Raw genomic sequence first — 11,197 nt, 5'->3', positions numbered from 1 at the left:
TTAGCTAAATTGCCGCAAAAGTCACAACCTAAGCAGGGGAAATTACCCTTACACGATGGTAATCGTCCTAGAACCTCTTTCTGCCTCTACCGCAGCGTGGACCAGCTCATCCTTCCAATTCCTTCCTCTTTTGTATGCCATCATCGGCCTGGACACGAACTCCTCCACCTCTTTACAACCATTCTGAATCACAGGCCAGTGCTTCTGTACTATACCCGCTATACTCCCGCTCATATTTGTATATGTAGACACAAAAGGGAGTCTCGTTTTTTCTTTAGATCTAATCTTTGGTTTAAGGAGGTCATCCCTCTCTAATCTCCTTACTTCATGAGATGCCCTCAGAATTTGTTCAGGATAACCTCTCCTTACACATTTCCTACACATCTGCTCTAATCTTTCATCCACAGTTTCCTCACCCACTATTCTCTGAACTGCAACTCAGAATAGACAGAATTAAAAGCGGCCTGAAAAGATATTAGCTCATCAACCGGTCCCTCACAGATCATAAATATATCGTCTGTGGGGGAAAGTGTAAATATAATCCTCTTCAAAAACGCTCATAAAAACATTGCCGTAAGTGGGGGCTACATGGGACCCCATGACCGTACCGTGCCACTGCCGGTAGTACACCCCCCCCAAAAACAAAATAGTTATTGGTAAGCATGTACTCCAGCAGTGACAGGGCAAACCTCGCACAATGTGGTGGAATATCTGACTTCTCCAGGTACCGGTTGATAGCCTCCAAGCCTTAATGGGGAAAAAAAAGAATGGACATGCCACGGCCAGCTTTGCCGTGATGGATTTGCCGTCCCATGTGGACAAGATTTCTGAGAAATCTCATCCACATGGCTGGCTAATCCCGAGATAAGTGACCGCAGGCGGATTTGCCAGCCCTTGTTGAACCCAGCTTGAGACTTCCATTTCCCCCTGTCCACGGCTGAGGGGGAATATCACTAGCGATATTCCACCACAGGTGAGGAGGGGGGAGAGCTGTCAGCTCTCCGAGGTGAACCTATCTGATAGATAGGCTCACCACGGAGAATCACGGCAAATTGCAGCATGCCGCAATTTAAATCCCGCGAGTGGAGAATCGCTGTAATTCTCCTCTCATGGACGCCAGCACTGCGCTTTCCATAGCAGCGCTATGGAAAGCGTCACACAGCGTGATTCGCGGGCGAACTATCGCCCGTGGACAGGCAGCCTAAGAGTGCCAGCCACATGGGGGTACCTTCAACCCTCATGTGGTGAAGAATGGAGGAGGAGGAGCAGTTTCTGAGGATCTATATGGCAGTAACCGCAGAGGAGTGAGAGCCGGAGGAGAGAGAGAGAGCGTGAGAGCGGAGAGACAAGGTTGAGATCACCGTGCAAAGGTACTATAACCAAGAGTGTCTGTGGAGTGTCCCTACCCTTCTCCTCCTCTGGAGAGTTCTTCTTCCAAGAGTGGTGCCTGTCAGATAACTTGGCCTGCAGGACCAGTGTCATCCTGTGTTTTCCTCCTGGAAAGTCTGCTGTTTTGCCTGTACGGCCGTCTTGTATAATTGTGCCTTGTACTAAGTTCATATCAAGTAAAGTTTTGCCAGGATGTTACATTCATGTGGGCAAATAAGCACCAGGCCCACACAAATGTTACCGGAGATAAGGACTGCCAACAGGAAACCAACACTCACCTTGTATACCAGCACACATAACAGAGGAAATTGCTGTATTATAAATACGAGGGATTATATAATGAATTGGCCAAGTCACCTAAACCGCGAGCCCAGCGATCAAGGGTCGTGTCTCGCGGTCCCTAATCTAACAAGACACATGATCCAGCAACACAGGACACACTTAACACAGAAAGCAGCCCCGCAAAGGTAACAGAACACAAGTCACGCAGCAAGCTGCAACAAAAAAGCAACAGGACACAAGTCACACAGCAAGCTGCAACACAGAAGGAGACATGACTGCTCACCCTGGACACCAAACAGGCACTGACAGGGGCCTGTATTTATATATGAGCTTAGACCCTGGGGATTGGCTGACAAGAGTGCACAGGACTTAGCCTCGGGCCAAGCAATAAAACACAGGTACATACTGCACAGGGGTCTGCAGCAAAAGGTAAGGCTGGTCATGTTACGTCTGCTGGGCACACTTCAGAAGCAGCACGGACACCAGAACTAGGAATTCAGGTGGCTAGACGCAGAACGGGAGATTGACCCTAGGCTGCAGGGAGAATGGCAAGGTCCTACCTATAGGCGGGGCGATTGCCTCGATACAGGCGGCCCCGCACTGGAATCTCAGCCCTGACAAACCCTGAAACAGGCAGAAACTAATAGCAGCATACAACATATCAACATAATGATTTGTTTTTATTCTTCCGAGAGCCAAGCCTGAAAAAAATCGTTATCAGAAGAAACCCTCCCACGCCCTGAGCTCTGGGAAAAGAATGAATCGTGCTAATAAGATGCTGCGACCATCCAAACTCACAAGGGAGGAATAATCATTTGAAGGACATTTCACATATTTATTCTCACTGCGCTGATTGTTGAACAAAGCACAATTCTTGATGTTTTTCTAACCCAATGAGATTAAAGTCGTGACTAATGACGTATTCCTTTCCTGTATTGAGAAACGCTATGAAAAGTTAATAAAGATTCAGAGTACACGCCTTAAGCAGAGTGGGCTGTATACTTGCCGCGGCTCATCTCTACGTATCTGTGGGAACTAATTACTATAAATCATATAGTTTTTGGCCTCCCTGATGCATCCAGGTATGAACTAATTTGGAACCCAAGGCTTGAAAGGTTAATGTGACCGGTCATGTGTAACGGTCCTTGACAAACATACAACGTAATAATGCATAACAACATAATGCATACCAACACAATGCATACCAAGATAATGCATAACAACATACAACACGGACCCCACCCATAGCTCACAAGACTACCGATGATGATAAACCATGTGTCCATGTGTCCAAGTGTCCTTACTCCAGGGGAACAGAGAGAGTCAGCCACTGTGCTGAGGTAAGGAACAACATTAGGCATCACCCATCTGACACACACATAGGACATCAGATGTCTGGGGCCACACCTGCCCAGAGATAGCGAGAAACTGCAGGTCACCTGCAACTGTGTGGTCACTGTACCACACACGAAAGAATGCATGCACCCCAGAAACCGCAAGGAGGGGAGGGACAGCAGGTGTCCAGACCGTCTTCAGGGAAGGAGAGAGGGACACTACAGACAAGCATGCAAACACCAGCTCTGAGTGGAATAAACAGTAATGCATACCAACATAATGCCCCTCTTTGGAAACTGGGGGGCATTATGTTACGTTTGTGTGGGCAAATAAGCACCAGATGGGGATATCACAAACACAGGGACCTAAAACGGCTTTAGACTGGACATGCTGACAGTAACACCAACTAGACGGAGAACTGTATACTGTATACCCTCCCAGCTCCTCAACGTATACTCTATGTCCGGGGTCACCCTACAGGATGTTGCATGTGTATGCTTGATAAAGACCATTTGGTCGAAACTTTGCTGTTATTTGGCTTACAGAGAAATAAAGACTTTTTCTATTTTGTTCTAAGATTGGATCCTGGTGACGGTGCATCAATTGCCCCACTGGATACCCCACAGGTATTTCTACCTGTGTATAAGGGTGTCCTGTCACATGGATGGGTGATGCCTGACACCTTAGTCCCTTCTCCGTCAGATGGGTGATGTCTGATGCTTTGCCCCTTATATGTGTGTGGACGTTTAACCCCCTCACAACTGCCTATATGTCTTTTAGGAAGCATGGCGCTGGTCCCCCGTGCCGGGAGAGCGGGTGCTTGACTCTCGGATGACAGGCTGGCACTTGTTCCAACGGCAGGGACTGAAGAAACTTTCGATCCCCAGTGTTTAACCCTTTACATGCCTTGGTCAATGGGACTGCTGCTTTTTAAAAGCTGATGGAGGGAGTTGAACACTGCAATGTGATTGCGAGGTCCTGATGGGTTGCTATGACACTTGGAGGCTTGGATATAGGCTCCATGTCTGCCAGATACCCAAGTATAGTAGTGTATTAGAAGAGGGAGAAAATATGCTGATAATCAAGTCCCCTAGTGGTACAAAAATAAAAAGTTTTAAAAAGTATTTAAAAAATTATAAAAATAAAAAATGTCAAAATCCCACCTTTATTATGTAAAAAAATAAATGAAAAAAAATATGGTATCACCACGTCGGTAATGACTCTGAGACAAAAGTTAGTATGTTATTTTAACCCGCACGTCATGAAAAAAAAATTGTGAAAATAACCACTTTTGCCTATCTCCTTTTACAAAAAACGGAATAGAAAGTGATCAAAACGTTGCAGGGATCAACAAACAGTACCATTAAAAAGTACAACTCATTCCAGATAATTAAAAAATCCCTTTCACGGCAACGTTAATGAAAAAAGAAAAGTGCTAGAGGCCTCTGAATGCAGCGATAAACAAGAAATACATTTAAAAAAAACTGTGAAAATATATATATTTTTAAAACCCATATAAATTAGGTATTGACATCATCGTACTGCAGAATTAATGTAACATATTTTTGGTTTCTCTTGCTGGGAACAATCACATTTTGCTCTAGTGGATAACACAGTACCAAACTTTTTTCATTATACTTGATGGAGGACACCAGAATGTACCGTACACAGATGGAACTGAAACATCTGAAGAAACTGGCACAACTGGACAGCAACATTCTCTTTTTAACCAAATGCAAGAAGGAGCATTTAATTTCCAAAGGACTTTGCCTAAGAATCCCACCCTGCACAGCTAGAATACCCTTTATGCACAACGTCTTTGCTACAGGACTGAGAGACTGCGGAACCACCTTGTGGTGACCAGTGTTTGGGTACAGGCCTGCTCTGGGCTCTGGGTGTTCCTGATCAGTGTTTAAGTACAGGCTTGCTCTGGACTCGGGGGGTTCCTGATCAGTGTTTGGGTTCAGGCCTGCTCTGGATTTGGGGTGTTGCTGATGGCTGTTTGGGTACAGGTCTGCTCTGGGCTCGGGGTGTTCCTGATCGGTGTTTGGGTTCAGGCCCACTTTGGACTTGAGTTGCTCTTGATTAGTGATTGGGTACAGGCCTGCTCTGGACTTGGTGTGTTCCTGATCGGTGTTTGGGTTCAGGCCTGCTCTGTATTCCGGGTGTTCCTGATCAGTGTTTAAGTACAGGCCTGCTCTGGACTCGGGGTGTTCCTGATCGCTGTTTTGGTACAGGTCTGCTCTGGACTTGTGGTGTTCCTGATAAGTTTTAGGTTCAGGCCTGCTCTGGTCTCAGGGTGTTCCTGATCAGTGTTTGGGTACAGGCCTGCTCTGGTCTCAGGGTGTTCCTGATCAGTGTTTGGGTACAGGCCTGCTCTGGACTCCACATGTTCCTGATCAGTGTTTGGGTACAGGACTGCTCTGGACTCGGGTGTTCCTGATCAGTGTTTGGGTACAGGCCTGCTCTGGACCCGGGGTGTTCCTGATGAGTGTTTGGGTACAGGCCTGCTCTGGACTCCGCATGTTCCTGATCAGTGTTTGGGTACAGGACTGCTCTGGTCTCAGGGTGTTCCTGATCAGTGTTTAGGTAAAGGCCTGCTCTGATCAGCTACACAACACAACCAGCTACTTGCAGGTCACTACGGACCTACTGAACAAACTGTCCACCGTAGGTCCCCTCCCCGATGGCGCCATCCTGGCCACCATGGATGGGGAATCCTTATATTCCATACGAAGATGGACTGACCGCCTGCCAGACGCACCTTTAGACCAATGTGGTTACCTCTGAATCCATGTTACAACTCAGAAGATTCATCATCACACATAATTATTTCTCCTTTGGCAAAGAGATTTTCCTGCAAGTCACTGGTACCACCATGGGCAGTAAAATGGCACCACAATATGCCAACCTTTTCATGGCAGAACTGGAGAGGGACTTCCCAGCCTCCTCCTCCAGCAAACCACTGGTCTACCTCCGCTACATTGATGACACAATTAAAGAAAGAAAGACAGAATTACCTGTGGCCGAACACTTTTCTAGTCATGGGCACAACATAGAACATATGAAAGTTATTATACTTAAAGGGGTTGTCCCGCGAAACAAAGTTGGGTTATACACTTCTGTATGGCCATATTAATGCACTTTGTAATGTACATTGTGCATTAATTATGAGCCATACAGAAGTTATTCACTGACCTGTTCCGTTGCTAGCGTCCTCGTCTCCATGGTGCCGTCTAATTTTCAGCGTCTAATCGCCCGATTAGACGCGCTTGCGCAGTCCGGTCTTCTCCGTGTTGAATGGGGCTGCTCGTGCCAGAGAGCTGCTCCTCGCAGCTCCGCCCCATCACGTGTGCCGATTCCAGCCAATCAGGAGGCTGGAATCGGCAATGGACCGCACAGAAGACCTGCGGTCCACCGAGGGTGAAGATCCCGGCGGCCATCTTCACAAGGTAAGTAAGAAGTCACCGGAGCGCGGGGATTCGGGTAAGTACTATCCGTTTTTTTTTTCAACACATGCATCGGGTTTGTCTCGCGCCAAACGGGGGGGCTATTGAAAAAAAAAAAAACCTGTTTCGGCGCGGGACAACCCCTTTAAAGGCAATTTCAGATCACAAAGCCATAGAAGAATTTGGGAGGGCTACTTTCTTCAAGAACATTCATGCGTGACTGGGAAGTATGAGAAATCTATAGCAAAGATAACACACAGGCTTGGTGACCCCTAACACTAATTCAGAGACCATAAAACCTCTTTAACCATCTTTATCAGTGGACTATTTAAGTTTTTGTTTTTTTTCTCTCTACTAATCGTGTTATGGCATTCTTTTAAGTGCAAATTAATCACATCCATGTCTGTGCCTTGTCATAAGTATGTGTTTGTACATATGTATGCCTCTTCGGATCTATTTCATTATGCCCGAGGAAAGACCCTGAGAGGTTTGAAAGCTCATGCCAGAATTGCAGATTTTGTAATCTTGCCTCTTGTAATGTTCCAAAAAATTGGATAAATTGAAGACTGGAGTTCATCCTGCTAAATTCAGGCCCTCATCAAGCTCCATCGATGGAAAATTAAAAATGTTATGGCTCCTGGAACGCAGCGACACAAATGCAAATCTTTTTTTTAAAAAAAGTTGTTTTGTGTACAAAAATAGCAAAACATAAAAATCTGTTTAAACTTGATAGCAGCGGAATTGTGCGGACCGCAGAATAATGTTATCACATGACGAACACTGAACGCCATAAAAGGGAAATCCAAAAAACAAACGGCAAAATTTCATTTTTTCCCCCAATCCCCCCCCCCGAATAAAAGTTATACAATACATTATATGCACCTCAAAATGATGCCATTAAAAAATACAACTTGTCCCGCAAAAAACAAGCCCTCATAGGGCCATGTGGACGGAAAGCTTAAAAAGTTATGGCTCCTGGAACGCCACAACGAAAAAAACTGAAAAATTAGTCGGTCATTAAGGTGCACACAGGCTTTGTCACTGAGGGGTTAAACTATGTCCTGTTTTGGTGTAAGCATGCCTGCTGGGTACTGTGTGGGATTCCCCTGTGTCTGTAGGTGGGCCATCACCTACTGTATATTATGTGCCCGTCTGGTGTTCTATCTAGGTCGAGGCAGGTGGGGCTGTCCTCATTAGGACGATTGCTTCGCTTCTAGGTGGGGTTACCATTCCTGGGTTTAGCTGTCTTCTTATTGTAGGGACTTACAAGACAACGAGGACCCTTGACGTGGGCTTGTGAGCTTATGTACATTGGCCAAAACACAACCGATACCGTGTAGTTCTTTATATTCCCATGTGTCTTGTTGTTTTAGTACTTTGGTAAGTATTTGCCCCCTGGTAGGGTCTGATGTCCCTGTTTTCCATTTGTCCCTTGCATGTTGGGTTTATGCTTGGTGTACAGTACAATGCTGGTTCTGACAAGGTGGAGGGGGCGGGAGAAGGCGGCACAATACAGGATTAAGCCGGAGTTTATTTCCTATTATATAGCACCAACATATTCCACAGCGGTCTACACAAGTTGTAGTCACATCCATCACTCCTAGTGGGTGGTTACAAGCTTCTCATACACCAGCAGCCTAATGAACCGGCCGCCATGCCAGTTCGACATGATAAGGAAAGCACATGCCATAACCAAAAACTAGAGTAACCGGGACCAATGGAGCCTAGTGACACTGTTCAGTTGAAGGCATGTCTCTCCTCTTCTCTCTCCCCTTTCTCTCCCTCCTCCTCCCCATCCTCTCTCTCACCCTCCTATTCTCTCCCTCCCCCCTTCTCTCTCTTGCTCCTCTTCTCTCCCCCTCCTCCTCTTCTCTCTCCCCCTCCTCTTCTCTCCCTCTCCCTCTCCCACACTCTTTTTCGCTTCTCTCTCTTCCCCCTCTCCTCTCTATCTCCATCTCTCTCCCCCTCCTCTTTCCCCCTGCCCTCTTCTCTCACCCTCCTCTTGCCCCCTCTCTCCCCCTTCTTTCTCTCTCTCACCTCTTTCCTTCTTCTCTCTCCCCCTCCTCTTCCCTCTATCCTTCTTTTCTCTCCCCCTCACTCCCACTCGTCTTCTCTATCCCCCTCCCCTCTCTTTCTCCCTCTCTTCTCTCTCACCCTCTTCCTTCTTCTCCTCTCCCTACCTCCTCTTCCTCTCCCCTCCTCTTTCCCCCTGCCCTCTTCTCTCCCCCTCCTCTTCTCCTCTCTCTCCCCTCCTCTTCCCTCTACCCTCCCCTCTTTCTCCCTCTCCCCACTCTTCTCTCTTTCTCAGCTTTTCTCCTCCTCTCTCTCTCCCCCTCCCCTCCTCTCTCTCTACCCCTATTTTCTTCTCCCCCTCCCCTTTTTCTCTCTCTCTCTCAGCTTCTCTCCCCCTCCCCTCTCTTTCTCCCCCTCTCTTCTCTCTCTCAGCTTCTCTCCTCCTCTCTCTCTCTCCCTCCCCTTTCTCCCTCTTTCCCTCCCCTTCTTTCTCCCTTCCCCTCTCTTTCTCCATCCCCCTCTCTTTCTCCCTCTCTCCCTCCCCTTCTTTCTCCCTCCCCTCTTTCTCCCTCTCCTCCTCTCTCTCCCCTCCTCCTCTTTCTCTCCCCTCCCCTTCTCTCTCTCTCAGCTTCTCTCCTCCTCTCTCTCTCCCCCTCCCCTCTGTTTCTCCCTCTCCCCTTCTCTCTCTCTCTCCCCCTCCCCTCTCTTTCTCCCTCTCCCCTTCTCTCTCTCTCAGCTTCTCTCCTCCTCTCTCTCCCCCTCTCTTTCTCCCTCTCCCCTTCTCTCTCTCTCAGCTTCTCTCCTCCTCTCTCTCCCCCTCCCCTCTCTTTCTCCCTCTCCCCTTCTCTCTCTCTCAGCTTCTCTCCTCCTCTCTCTCCCCCCTCTCTTTCTCCCTCTCCCCCTCTCTCCCCCCTCCCCTTTTCTCTCTCTCTCTCCCCCTCCCCTTTTCTCTCTCTCACAGCTTCTCTCCTCCTCCCCTCTCTTTCTCTCTCTCTCTTTCTCCCACTCCCCTTTTCTCTCTCTCTCTCTTTCTCCCACTCCCCTTTTCTCTCTCTCTCTTTCTCCCACTCCCCTTTTCTCTCTCTCTCTTTCTCCCACTCCCCTTTTCTCTCTCTCTCTCTCTTTCTCCCACTCCCCTTTTCTCTCTCTCTCTCTTTCTCCCACTCCCCTTTTCTCTCTCTCTCTCTTTCTCCCACTCCCCTTTTCTCTCTCTCTCTCCCACTCCTCTTTTCTCTCTCTCTCGCTCTTTCTCCCACTCCCCTTTTCTCTCTCTCTCTTTCTCCCACTCCCCTTTTCTCTCTCTCTTTCTCCCACTCCCCTTTTCTCTCTCTCTCTCTCTTTCTCCCACTCCCCTTTTCTCTCTCTTTCTCCCACTCCCCTTTTCTCTCTCTCTCTCTTTCTCCCACTCCCATTTTCTCTCTCTCTCTTTCTCCCACTCCCCTTTTCTTTCTCTCTCTCTCTTTCTCCCACTCCCCTTTTCTCTCTCTTTCTCTCTCTTTCTCCCACTCCCCTTTTCTCTCTCTCTCTCCCACTCCCCTTTTCTCTCTCTCTCTCTTTCTCCCACTCCCCTTTTCTCTCTCTCTCTCTTTCTCCCACTCCCCTTTTCTCTCTCTCTCTCTCTTTCTCCCACTCCCCTTTTCTCTCTCTTTCTCCCACTCCCCTTTTCTCTCTCTCTCTCTCTTTCTCCCACTCCCCTTTTCTCTCTCTTTCTCCCACTCCCCTTTTCTCTCTCTCTCTCTCTTTCTCCCACTCCCCTTTTCTCTCTCTCTCTCTTTCTCCCACTCCCCTTTTCTCTCTCTCTTTCTCCCACTCCCCTTTTCTCTCTCTCTCTCTTTCTCCCACTCCCCTTTTCTCTCTCTCTCTCCCACTCCCCTTTTCTCTCTCTCTCTCCCACTCCCCTTTTCTCTCTCTCTCTTTCTCCCACTCCCCTTTTCTCTCTCTCTCTTTCTCCCACTCCCCTTTTCTCTCTCTCTCTTTCTCCCACTCCCCTTTTCTCTCTCTCTCTCTCTTTCTCCCACTCCCCTTTTCTCTCTCTCTCTTTCTCCCACTCCCCTTTTCTCTCTCTCTCTCTTTCTCCCACTCCCCTTTTCTCTCTCTCTCTTTCTCCCACTCCCCTTTTCTCTCTCTCTCTTTCTCCCACTCCCCTTTTCTCTCTCTCTCTCTTTCTCCCACTCCCCTTTTCTCTCTCTCTCTCTCTCCCACTCCCCTTTTCTCTCTCTCTCTCTTTCTCCCACTCCCCTTTTCTCTCTCTCTCTTTCTCCCACTCCCCTTTTCTCTCTCTCTCTTTCTCCCACTCCCCTTTTCTCTCTCTCTCTTTCTCCCACTCCCCTTTTCTCTCTCTCTCTTTCTCCCACTCCCCTTTTTTCTCTCTCTCTCTTTCTCCCACTCCCCTTTTCTCTCTCTCTCTTTCTCCCACTCCCCTTTTCTCTCTCTCTCTCTCTTTCTCCCACTCCCCTTTTCTCTCTCTCTTTCTCCCACTCCCCTTTTCTCTCTCTCTCTTTCTCCCACTCCCCTTTTCTCTCTCTCTCTCTTTCTCCCACTCCCCTTTTCTCTCTCTCTCTCTTTCTCCCACTCCCCTTTTTTCTCTCTCTCTCTCTCTTTCTCCCACTCCCCTTTTCTCTCTCTCTCTCTCTCTCTCTCTTTCTCCCCCTCCGCTCTCTCTCCCCCTCTCTCTCTCTACTACCGACCTTTGTGTACCATTCTCCCTTCGCCTCTTTGTTGTCAGCCGC

Source organism: Eleutherodactylus coqui, chromosome 11 (assembly GCF_035609145.1).
Source record: "Eleutherodactylus coqui strain aEleCoq1 chromosome 11, aEleCoq1.hap1, whole genome shotgun sequence".
Taxonomy (NCBI): Eukaryota; Metazoa; Chordata; class Amphibia; order Anura; family Eleutherodactylidae; genus Eleutherodactylus; species Eleutherodactylus coqui.
Note: the sequence above shows the minus strand (reverse complement) of the source record.